This window comes from Takifugu rubripes, chromosome 18 (genome assembly GCF_901000725.2).
Source record: "Takifugu rubripes chromosome 18, fTakRub1.2, whole genome shotgun sequence".
In the NCBI taxonomy this organism is placed as follows: Eukaryota; Metazoa; Chordata; class Actinopteri; order Tetraodontiformes; family Tetraodontidae; genus Takifugu; species Takifugu rubripes.
The window spans coordinates 664,844-678,287 of NC_042302.1; positions in this window are offsets into that span (position 1 = coordinate 664,844).

The following is a 13,444-nucleotide window of genomic DNA, read 5'->3' on the forward strand; positions in this document are numbered from 1 at the left end:
CTGAGTCCAGGGGACATCCCAGGACAGAGCTGGCCCTCCTTACCAGTCTGTCCATCCTCTTCCTGTCCCTGTCCGTGATGCTACTGGACCAGCAGACTATCCCGTAGAAGATGGCTGATCCCACCACAGTCATAGAAAGTCCTCAGGAGGGGTCCCTGCACTCCAAAAGACCTCAGCCTCCTGAGCAGGAACAGTCTGCTATTGCCCTTCTTGACAAGGGCGTCTGTGTTATGTGTCCAGTCCAGGTTATTGTTTAGGTGAACACCCAGGTACTTGTACGACTCCACCACGTCAACATCCGTTCCCAGGATGTTCACTGGTGCAGGCGGGGGGTTGTTACGCCTGCGGAAATCCACCACCAGCTCCTTGGTTTTGCCAGCGTTGATCTGGAGGTTGTTCGGCAGGCTCCAGTCCACAAAGCCCTGAATAAGTTCTCTGTACTCCGTGTCGTCCCCATCAGTGATGAGGCCGACAGCAGCAGAGTCGTCAGAGAACTTCTGGAGGTGACATGAAGATGTGCTGTATGAGAAGTCCGCAGTGTAGAGGGTGAACAGGAAAGGAGCCAGAACTGTTCCCTGCGGGACACCGGTGCTGCAGAGAAGCCGATCTGACTGGAAGCCCTTCATTCTCACAAACTGTGGTCTTTGTGTGAGGTAGTCCAGGATCCATGTTGTGAGGTGGTGATCCACCCCAGCTATCTCCAGTTTGTCCCCCAGCAGCCTGGGCTGGATGGTGTTGAATGCACTGGAGAAATCAAAAAACATGATCCTCACAATGCTTCCAGCCTTCTCCAGGTGAGTGAGGGAGGTGTGGAGGCTGGGGAGAGTGCCAGAGCTGTGGAAGACGTCCTGCATCGTCCCAGTGCCGAAAACACCGCACCCCAAGGTGCCCCCAATGTCCTCCCCATGGGCGTCGCTGAATACATCCCACAGGGTCGTGTTGAAACAGTCTTTCAGGGCCTCTTCGGCTTCTTTGGACCATTTCTTCACTGTGCGGGTGACAGCAGGCTGCCTCTGCACAAGAGGTTTGTACACAGGCTGGAGGTGTACAAGGTTGTGGTCGGCACAGCCCAGGGGAGGGAGTGGGAGAGAGTGGTATGCCTCCTTGGTGTTGGCATAGAAGAGGTCCAGTGTTTTATTGTCCCTGGTGTGGCATGTGACGTACTGGGTGAATTTGGGCAGAGAAGATGATGGAGAGGCATGATTGAAGTCTCCAGAGATGAGGAGGAGGGCGTCAGGGTGCTGTGTCTGCAGCCTGCTCACTGCTGAGAGCAGGACATCACAGGCTGCATCAGCGTTAGCAGAGGGGGGGATGTACACAACCACCGCGAGGGCATGTGTGAACTCCCTCGGCAGGTAGTGAGGCCTCATGCTAACGGCTAACAGTTCGATGTCCTTACAGCAGTGCTGCTCCTTGATAGTGATGTGCCCAGGGTTACACCATCTATCGTTCACAAACACTGCCAGTCCTCCTCCCTTCCTTACCACTCTCCCTGCTTCTGTCTGCCCGTAAAAGAGTAAATCCTTCAAGTTGTGCGGCCGTGTCCGGAGTTAGTGCGGTTAGCCAGGTCTCCGTAAACAGCAGCAGGCTGCTCTCCCGGTACTCCCGCTGATGCCGGGTCAGCGCCGCCATCTCGTCCATCTTGTTGGGGAGAGATCTGACGTTCCCCATGATGATGGAGGGCAGGACGGGTCGATAGCGTCTCCTCCTGGCACGGCGCTCGACCCCGGCGCGGCATCCCCGTTTCGTCCTCCTCAGCTCGGGGGGCACATCGGGTCGCTCCTTGGGCAGCGGTGCAGAGCTCCGCAGGGCGAACAGCTGATCCCTGCTGTAAACAAGCGAGCAGCGGCTCCGCGAAGGGTCTCCGGACGCGGTATCGAAAAGTGAAGAAATGAGAAGAACCACCAGTGTAAACTCCATGAATCTTACGTACATGGTGAGGGTAGATGAAACAAACCGAACGCACCAAAAACAAAGGTAGTAGGTGCGGAAAAGAAGAAGAAAAAAGTAAAGGAAAAGCTCGAGGGTGAGCGGGAGCTGTTGTTACAGGCTGCCACTCGCGCGGCACCAAGAATGCACGATAAAAAGGTGGCAGTATCTTCATACACTCAGACGCACACTCAGTCATTTGCAGTCAATAGGTCCAAATCTGTGGGCAGAGTGGTCAGAGCCACTGCAACTGCATCCCTCTGCTCATAAAAACGCTGCAGCATCTCATAGGTGCTATTCCATCTTGTGTCTACTTCAATTATTAGTTTTGTGACAGGACGGCCCATTTGCACCTGGATCTGCTGCAGCTTCTCTTTAGCGGTGGTGCTTGATTTAAAATAGGTGATCAGCCGCCTCATTTTTGATCTTATTATCTAGCCCATGAGTAGCATCCATGGCCTTTGTCAGGTTCCCAGTTTCTGGGAACTCTTTTGCAGGGTTTCTCCTGCGGGGGGCGTGGTGGAGCCATGCCTCAGCCACAGGTGGTGCCGGGGACTGGTGCACCTGCAGACTATCGTAATCAAGCCACCTATTTATGGACTGTTCTCATGGTTGGCCAGCGTTGTCGTTTTCGGAAACCCCCGGCTATACCCTCCTGGACTTTTGTGAGACTGTTTCCTTCGTGGATAACTTTTGAACCCGTTATCGGATTATTGTTTTGTCTTAATCCTTCATGGACTGCTTGCAGCCCCGCTCGGGATTTTTGTCGTAAGTTTACATTCCCTGTTTTGATTAAGAACCGAGTCGTGGTCTCCACGCCTCTTTTTGAGTTCTATAAACTTTTAATAAAGCTTCTCGGAACAATACGCCACTGTGTCCTGCCTGCTTTCGGGTCCTGATACAACCACTCGTAACATTACACGCCAACCTACATGGATCCGGCGGATCAGGACGCAGTGTGCCGTACATTGGAGGCTCGGGGAAGGTTGCTGGGTCAACACGACCAGCTCCTTACCGACATCTGGACCTCTCTCCAGACTCTTAACGCCAGCGTGACGAACCTGCTTGCCTCGGGACGAGCAGAGCAAAGATTGCCTTCATGGTGAACCTACTCTCTGGGAGAGCGGCGCAATGGGCCACAGCCGTGTTGGAGAACCAGACCCCCGCGTCCTCTAGTTTTCCGGTTTTTACGGCCGAATTAAGACGGGTTTTTGATCATCCCGTTCAGAGCAGCGAAGCGTCCTCCCAGATTCTGTCCCTGCGCCAGGGTCCCAGCTCTGTCGCTGACTACTCAATTCGTTTCCGTATCCTTGCTGCCCGAAGCGGCTGGAACGACGCGGCGCTTCAGGGAGTTTTTTCACAGGGGCTGTCCGACGATCTGAAGGACGAGTTAGCAGCGAGGGAGCAGCCGGAGACCTTGGAGGCACTCATCGGTCTGGCTACTCGATTGGACAATCGACTTCGGGAGCGACGCCGGCAGAGGATGAGCGAGCGGACGGTGAGAGCTTCTGGGAGGTTCTCCAGGCCGAGGGAGACCACCGAGGACTCGTCAGCCTTCGTCCCTGTCCCAGCGCCTGAGGCTTCAACCTGCGAGCCAATGCAGTTGGGTCGAACACATCTAACCCAGTCGGAACGTTGGCGCCGGCGCTCAGCTGGGTTGTGCGCCTATTGTGGCCACGCAGGCCACCTCCTCAACGACTGCCCGGTGCGGCCAAAAGATTAAGCTCGTCATCGCCGGCAGGAGTGCTGGCAAGCGGATCCTCCTCCTGCTCACCCCCCGTCCGTCTAACCCTCTCCGGCACGCTCCTTTGGGGGCAGGAGTCAGTGCCAACTACCTTCCTGGTGGATTCGGGTGCAGACGGCAACTTCATTAGCCAGGACCTGGCCCGGCAGGTTCGCCTTCCCCTCGAGACGCTGCCCGAACCGAAGACCATTCTGGGTCTCGACGGAGAGGTCCTGGCTAGGATTACCCACCGGACCCAGGCAATCACCCTCATCATCTCTGGAAATCATCGGGAACAGATCCACTTCTTCCTCATCCGCTCATCCTCATCCCCTGGAGTTCTCGGGTCCCCATGGCTGGCCCTACACAACCCTCAGTTTGACTGGCCAACCGGGAGGCTGGTGAGCTGGAGCGTTAACTGCCACACCAACTGTTTGCGTTCGGCAGTCACCTCCTCGTCAGGGACTTCGGCACCCGCCCAGGAGATTCCCGATCTGTCCCAGGTTCCGAGGGAGTACCATGACCTAGGCGAGGTCTTCTGCAAGAAGCGGGCGCTCTCCCTTCCGCCCCATCGGCCGTATGACTGTGCCATCGATCTCCTCCCCGGGGCCACGTTACCATCGAGCCGACTCTACAACCTCTCCAGAGCGGAACGGGAGGCGATGGAGAATTATATTGGAGAGTCCCTAGCTTCTGGCCTGATCAGACCCTCCTCTTCTCCAGGTGGTGCTGGTGGTGCTGGTTTTTTCTTTTCGTTTTTTCGTGCAGAAGAAGGATGGAACCCTGCGCCCCTGCATTGATTATCGGTCCCTAAATGAAATCACAATCAAAAATAAGTATCCACTGCCCCTCCTCAACGCGGCCTTCGCTCCTCTACACCGGGCCCAGGTTTTTTCTAAATTAGACCTTCGGAGCGCATACCATCTTGTGCGGATTCAAGAGGGGGATGAGTGGAAAACTGCCTTCAACACCCCTTTGGGCCATTTTGAGTATCTTGTGATGCCGTTTGGACTCACCAACGCCCCCGCCGTGTTTCAGGCCCTTATCAACGACGTGCTCCGGGACATGTTAAATAAGTTCATCTTTGTGTACCTTGATGACATCTTGATCTTTTCTGAGTCTGAGGAGGAGCACGTCCAGCATGTCCGGCTCGTTCTCCAACGGCTCCTGGAGAACCGACTTTTTGTTAAAGCTGAGAAATGCGAATTCCACACCACCTCCATCTCTTTCCTGGGCTTCGTGGTGGCGCGGGGACAGCTTTCACCAGACCCAGCCAAGGTGAGGGCGGTAATGGAGTGGCCAACTCCTTCCTCCCGTAGGCAGTTGCAGCAGTTCCTGGGCTTTCGCTAATTTCTACCGTCGCTTCATCCGCGACTACAGCAAGGTGGCCGCCCCGCTCACCAGGCTCACTTCCACCCTACTAAGCTTCCGCTGGACTCCCGAGGCCGAAACTGCTTTCAACAGACTGAAGGGCCTGTTCTCGTCGTCGCCTATTCTCACTCACCCCGACCCCAGTCGGCAGTTTGTGGTTGAGGTGGACGCTTCAGATGTGGGAGTTGGGGACGTCCTGTCCCAAAGGAGCAGGGAGGACCAGAAGCTCCATCCGTGTGCCTTTTTTAGTCACCAGCTCTCACCCGCAGAACGGAATTATGACGTGGGAAATAAGGAGCTCCTGGCTGTGGTCCTGGCACTCCAGGAGTGGAGGCATTGGCTGGAGGGCGCCACCCAGCCATTTATCGTATGGACAGACCACATGAACCTCACATACCTCCGGAACGCCAAGAGGCTTAGTTCCCGGCAGGCTCGGTGGGCTCTATTCTTAGGGAGGTTTCGGTTCACTCTTACTTACCGTCCTGGATCGCGTAACCTGAAACCTGACGCCCTGTCCCGTCAGTTTGCCTCCGAGCCTGGGGAGATGGACCCGGACCCCATATTACCCCTCTCCTGCATCCTGGGGGCTGCATCCTGGCAGGTGGAGGAGAGGGTCCGCGAAGCCCAGCAATCTGCCCCGGATCCTGGGGGATGTCCTCCAAACCAGTTGTTCGTCCTGGTGGCGGTGCGCTCAGAGGTGCTGCACTGGGCCCATTCGTCGAGATTAACCTGTCATCCAGGAGTCAACCGCTCGTTACACTTCCTCCGGCAGCGTTTCTGGTGGGACACCAAGGACTACATAGCTGCCTGCCCGGTGTGTTCTAGGGGGAAGGCCTCCCATCGGCCACCGGCAGGACTCCTTCAGCCCCTGGAGATTCCTCGACGACCGTGGTCACATATAGCAGTGGACTTCATCACCGGCCTCCCTCCTTCCCAGGGTCATGAAGTCGTTCTCACCGTAGTCGATCGTTTCTCTAAGTCGGCCCACTTTATTCCCCTACCCAAGCTCCCGTCGGCAGCTGAGACTGGAGAGCTCCTGGTCCAGCATGTGTTCCGCCTCCACGGATTACCTACTGATTACATAGTTTCAGATCGGGGTCCACAGTTCTGCTCACAGGTTTGGAGGTCCTTTTGCTCGGCGCTGGGAGCCTCGGTCAGTCTTACGTCTGGGTACCACCCACAGGCCAACGGGCAGGCCGAGAGAACCAACCAGAGCCTGGAGGACGCCCTAAGGTGTGTGGCAGCCCAAGACCCATCCTCCTGGAGCACCTACCTGCCATGGGTGGAGTACGCCCACAACTCCTTGGTTTCTGCCTCCACTGGTCTGTCTCCCTTCATGGCTTCCCTGGGCTACCAGCCTCCATTGTTCGAGGTGTTGTGAATCTTCTCCTGGTGGTTGCCGAGATGTGTTGATGAGGAAGGAAACTTCGCAGACACCGACTTGGTTATCAAAGATGTTTATTGGAGAGAACAGTCAGGTATCAATCGGACACTGCAGATTGTCCGAGGGAGGTTTCGCGGTCCCGATGGTGAAGAACTCCGAGGTGTCTTCATCGTCACCTCCTTCTTATACAGTCGAGTAAACACATTCTTTACTGATGACCTCACGCTGTACAATATGGCCAACCCAATGGTATAGCGTTCAGTTATTACCAAAAAAGGGAATACTTGAAGATGCTTCATGCTACACATCCTCATATGGAGAACAACCAGGGGCCCACAGGCTCCAGTGTCATCTTTTAGGAGCTCCTTTTACATAAAGGAGGAAGACACAGGACACACATGTGGAGCATGTCCTAATATGGTGCTTAGGCTGGGTGTTAAACACATTACGGCCTTACAGATGTAAAGCCTGCATAGAACGGGTCAGATACTACATATTTCCCCCCTTCGAGACTGCATAGTCTCGAAAAATAAAGAATAACCAAGGTTTAATAAAAGTGACGGTGACTAATAAAGTGGTATAATTTGAAAAAGATTGATTAATTAGACATGAACAATATGTGAAATTTAGTGGAGTGCGAAAGTGAAAAACCCATCCGACAGACCTCTTTCAGTCTACAACCATCAAAACACTTTAGACGGGAAAATTCTCTCACGGTCCCTCTGTCGACGGCGACCACCTATGGTACTCCAATCCAATTTGCAAAAAGGTTATATTAGGGAAGAGTTTGGCAAACACATACAAGATACTCAGAAAAAAATCAAAAAATGTCCACGATCAGGCTGGTCGTCCCATCGGACCTTACCTTGGACCTTTCCCTGCCTAAGGACCCCTTTCCCTATACCAAAACAAGGAAAAAACTGAGTTCTCATAGCATCTGCCTACTGATGAAATTTCCCTAGTAAATTTATTAACACAAACTTCAGATATATGCATTAAACACATCAACAGTAATTTTCGAATCTGTAGTTCACAGTCCCCTGATGAAGGGTCTTCAGTTGTTCCCCATCTTCATTCAGGGTCCTCCAGCATCTTTCACAGTTCACTTTGAATTTCTGAGTCCATTCCAACATAGTTGTCGCCCCAACGTAGCTCCCCAACTACTGTCCTGGAAACAGAAAACAGAGGTGCCAGTATCTTTGCAAAAAAACCATTGGTTTCATTAGAGAGAATACAATACAAACATATCAAAAAATGTCACAATTAAGTAAATTATGTAACCATTTCCCCCCTTTGTCACCGGAACTACAACGGAGGAAGGGAAAACATAAACACCATTAAATGCAAAAAGTAACATAAGGATATGACTCGAAGGTCACACTAGATACTGAATTATTGATTATACTGGATATTTATCAACCATCTCATCAGAAATGTCCTCATCTGAATCAACCAAAACTTTGTCACTTAAGAGTGGCATCTGGACCTGGTCGCTAGGCATCACTACACCAATCCAACGCAATATCATCGCCTTGGCACAAGTTAATGACAAAGTACAAAAACAAAACATCACACTTAGTGACACTACGACGGCACTGAGAACCTGTACCAACATAGCTCCCATTGGACCAAATTTGTCCTGAAGCCAAGCCGTCGCTGAAGTTCCTGCGCTTTCAGAAGGACCAAACGCATCTCTTATCTTCTTCAAAGCGTCAATCACACTTGTTATATCATCACCATTGTCTGGAATCAGAGTGTAACAAGCATCTCCTGTCAAGTTCAAAGATACACACAAACCTCCTTCTCTGGCCAAGATGTAATCTAGCGCCATGTCATGTTTCAACAACGTAAGTCTGTGACTCCTCTGAGTGTTGGAGAGATGTTCAAAACCTTTTATGGTTTCATTAGCAAAACCCTGCAGAGTGTAAGTAATATTGCTGAGGTACTGGTGGAACAGATGTCACCAATGGAAATTGATACGATTGGCATGATGTTCGGTTTGATTGCATTTGTAATGTTTGATCAGGTTGGCTTTCCATCACTACTGCTTGCTTTTTCTCTTTGCGTTTATTATCCACCAGCTGCAGTTGAGTGAGTTTTCTGAGAGTTTCATGATCTTGGTTTTTCAGCTCTTGCTCTTTTCTACGATATAGTTCAACCTGGTGAGCAATGTGATCAATGTAAACACTCTTAATCATGTTCCCAAGACCAACCACCTCTGCTATTTTACTACGCACCGGCAGTGGCAATCCCTTCTGAATTTTAGCTCGAATGATCGACTGCTCCATTTGATTAGCGTCGGGATCATTGCCTGTGACATTACGCCAAGTTTGTAGAGCTCTTGAAACGTAGGCTCTCGGATTTTCTTGTTCACCCAATGGTTCAATGAGAATATTATCAGGATGTATGTTAGTTGGAAACGCGTCTTTCAGCGCCCCCCAGAACTGACCTCTGTGAGCAGAAAACAGTTCAGCATCATTTACTGCAGTTGCCATGAACCGAGGCATGCCAGCCTTCTGCAAAAGGTCTTCCATGGCAGACACACCAATGAGATTAGCTAGGAGCCTTTTAATGTCTCCAACAGCAGGTTGTGTTCCAATCAAAAGTTCCTCCAGTTTTGAAATCCAGGGGTGTGCCCCTTCCTGAAGGATAGGTAGCTTCTCTAACAAATCTGACATGTCGGAATTCTGCCAAGGTTTATACTCAAGATTTTGACCACGAACAACAACAGGGAACATTTTGTTAGTGTGGCGGGAGCCCAGACAGGGCTCGGTATATCTCTTTGCAAAGTCGACAACGCCACCCCAGGAATTCCGCCTGGAGAATTATCAAGGCCGCACAAGTGTTCCTAATGAGGATAAGAGACTGGTCCAATGTGCAAAATTAATACCTTTATTCCCGATTATCCGCTAACAATAATTGCTAAAATACTCTCACACACCCATTCACACACACTCAACGGGCAGATATTAAATTCATATTCGAAGTTTTACAATTATCTTTAAAACACCTGCACCCCACAGGGTAGGATCGACGCCGCTTAGAAAATGAAAGGAAAACGTACACAATAGAAGAACCCAAATAAACATACAAAAATAACCCACACAGCACACAAATAACACAATTAATCAAATCCAAATAACATGCAAAAATAACCCACACGAGCAAAAGCACACTTAGTCAAACCCAAATAAACATGCAAAATAACCCACACAAACAATAATCACAAATCAACCCCAAATAAACATGCAAAATAACCCCCACAACAAAACATTAAACCCAAAATAAAGGCAGCCCTAGTCCTCCTAGAGGCGCAGTACACTCACACACTCGCACTTTAGATTGGACCCCACACGATGATACCTCGCAGAGGTAGACGAGAGTGACAGTCGGGAGCATACGCGATAACGCGATGCGGAGGGCAAAACAGCAGCCGGCCACGGCAACGGGAGGAAAGCGCACGAGAGCCGGCACCTGTAACAATTTCTGTTAAAAGAGAAAGCAATCTTAGGTTGCTGACAATTCCCCGTATGGTGAGGCTAAAAGCAGCCGCTACGTACCGTCAAGTAAGGGAAAGAAATCTCTAAAATGGAGACGCACACCGAGCCACCACAGCGTTCCCCCTAGCAGGGCCAAACAGCCGACGAACCGAAGACACCCACGGCTCCCCAGCTCCGATGACAGCAGACCCAGGCGCGCATGGGATAGCACAGCAATCAAATGAGGAGGACCAAGTAAACTGTAGCGTGGCACCCAAAAGCTTGACAACAAGAGCAGCCAGTGCAGCACCGCCTCCTTTTAAGGGGAACGCCACAGCTGCAACTGCCCGAACAATCAAGGTGATTGGCAGCGCATGAGCTCCATGCTGCCACAATCTACCCCCAGGAATTGCATCGTCGGCCCGACGATGGAACAACTGAATCATTATGATATCACAACCATGGCTGAAGAAGTGCAACCACTGTTCTCACAATGGAGGCTGGGGGCCCTTCTGCCCCGACTGCAGGATCTGCAACTGGCCTTGGGAGATGATGAATGTTAGGGTGCCGACCAGCTGTTGACCTATTTGATCTTCGCAGCCCGTGTTCCGTGGGGCCACTGGTAGATGAAACTGCCAGGGGTACAAGTAGCAAATTATCTGCTTGGGTCAAAGGGGCACTTCGTGGATCTGAACCGGCAGAAGCCGTGTCTGGCAATGGTATCCCGGGAGTTACTGCAGTTGTACCAGTGAAATCTACACCCAATGATGGCACCGATGTTGCCCCAAAGGATGCACCAGGATACTGGTCAGAGGAAGCACTAGGCACTACAACAGGTGCTACACTGGGGGCCTCGGTGAGGCCCACCTCAGGCTCCATAACAAACAAGTCTTCCTCATCTGCCTGCTCGTCCAATAGGGACTGATCACTAGAAGGGGAACTAGGGACCAATTGCCCACCCAAGGGGGCCTCTCCAACCACGGCTTTCAACAAAGTGCGATGGACCCTCTGCACTTTGGTCTGATCATCTGTGGGTGCGATAGTATAAACTGACGCCCCGTCTTGTGGTGCCCTCAAGATCCTATACACAGTAGGACCCCATAAGTCCTGGATCTTCCGACGCCCCCTTAACCCATGGTTGCGTAACCACACGAGCTGCCCCACCACTAGGGGTAGATCCCGAACATGCTGGTCATGATTCCTCTTCCGGCGCTCTGCTACCACCCTCAACCTTTCCCTGGCTCCTTCAAATGCCAGCTGGAGGCGGGTTTGATGTTCCTCAACCCACTCATGGATCTCACCCTCAACTGGGTTTTCGACCCTACCCAGCAGGAAATCGACCGGCAATCTGGGTTCTCGTCCAAACATAAGATAGAACGGAGATTCGCCGGTCGACTGATGGGGGGTTGTGTTATAAGAGTAAAGTACCTGCGGCAGGCATGACTGCCAATCTCGCTTCCGGGAGGCAGGAAAAGCTCGCAACAAGTTGTGAAGAGTGCGATTGAACCTTTCGCACTGCCCATTCCCAGCGGGATGATACGGGGTGGTGCGAGATTTTTCAACCCCATAAAGGGTGCAGAGTTGCTGAAGGAGGAGGCTTTCAAAATTACGGCCCTGATCGGAGTGTATGCGAGCCGGGACACCGAATTTAAAGAACCACTCGGAGACCAATGCCTGGGCCACCGTGGTGGCTCGTTGGTCCCGAGTAGGGACAGCCAATGTATATTTGCTGAAAACGTCAGTCATAACAAGTACATTTTCAAGACCGTTACGACTAGGCTCCAGCAATGTAAAGTCAATGGCCACAATCTCATTGGGCTGAGAGGCCAACAAATGCCCCATAAAACTACGGGTGGTCAGGTGTGTGTCCTTGGCAACCTGGCACCTTTGACACTCCCTGCACCACTGGGTCACATCGGGAGACATATCAGGCCAATAACACCTCTCCCGTAAGATCTCTAATGTTCTCTCCACTCCTTGGTGTCCATGCCCTTGGTGAACCTGGGCCATCACCTCATGTTTTAACACAGAGGGCACCAGCAGCTGCAATACAGCTTCCTTACCATCGGGACGGAATATCTTCCGGAAAAGAATACCATCCCGCTCCACTAGCCGGCCCCATTGGCGTAGGATAGCCCAGGCAGAGGAGGATATGAGCCTCCTCTCCTGGGTGTTGGGACGCTGCTTCCGCCCCCAGAAGGTCAAAACCTCCTGAAGGATGGGGTCGGCCTGTTGAAGGGCCTGAAGGTCAGCAGGTGCATGATGGGGCAAGGCAGCGATGGCAGCTTGGCTGGCAGATTGACTTTGACCCTGCAATGCCTGCCGTAAGGGTTCAGGGATCGAGGTGCCCGACACCATCACATCTAGATCTTGGGGCCCAACTGGATGCTTCCGGGACAATGCATCAGCATTTTTGTTGTTCCTCCCGGAGCGATATTTGATATCGAAATCAAAAGCAGCCAGTTGGGCCGCCCATCGTTGCTCAGTAGCACCAAGCTTGGCAGTGAACAAATGACTGAGCGGATTGTTATCAGTGAAAACAATACATTTGTGACCCAGCAGGTATTCCCTGAACTTTTCAGTCATAGCCCACTTGAGTGCAACAAACTCCAATTTCATGGAGCTATAGTTTGCCATATTGCGCTCTGTGGGCCGTAGTCCTCTGCTGGCATACGCTATGGGTCTGACCTTCCCGTTTTGCTCCTGCGAGAGGACAGCTCCCAGACCACTATGACTGGCATCAACCTCCAGAATAAAAGGTAAGGTGAAGTCAGCATAGGCGAGCACTGGTGTGGTCGTGAGTTTAGTTTTAAGAGCCTCAAAATTTTGATCACATTCTTCAGACCAGTTCCCTGCCACTGCTTCTTCGGAGCCCTTAGGCTTCCTCCCATTCAGGTTGGCTACCAGCTGATGCAGGGGGGCTGCCAGCTTGGCAAAACCCTCCACAAAACGGCGATAATAGCTTGCCAAACCCAAAAATGAGCGCAACTCGGTGACAGTGGCAGGGGTCGACCAATTGGCGACCACCTCTATTTTACTAGGGTCGGTGGAGACCCCTTGATCGGAAACTAAGTGACCCAAGTACCGCACCTCTCGCCGGAAAAATGCACATTTCTCAAGCCTGGCCTTCAGACCTTGCTCCTGCAGCCTCCCCAACACCACCTTCAGCCTCTCCAGGTGTTGTTCTACTGTGGATGAAAACACCACGATGTCATCCAAATAGAGAAGCAGTGACTGACATTGTTGGTCACCAAACAGTCGCTGCATAAGCCTCTGGAAGGTGCTGGGGGCATTACAAAGGCCAAATGGCATCCGGTTCCATTCAAAAAGGCCAAATGGTGTACAAAAAGCGGTCTTGGGCCTATCGGCCTCTGTAACGGGAACCTGATTGTAACCACTGGCCAAATCAAGGGTCGAAAACCACCGAGCCCCGGTCAAGGCGTCCAAGGATTCCTCGATACGAGGAAGAGGAAACGCATCCTTCCTTGTCTTATTATTAAGCTGCCGATAGTCCACACACATGCGGAGGCTCCCATCTTTTTTCTTCACTAGCACAAT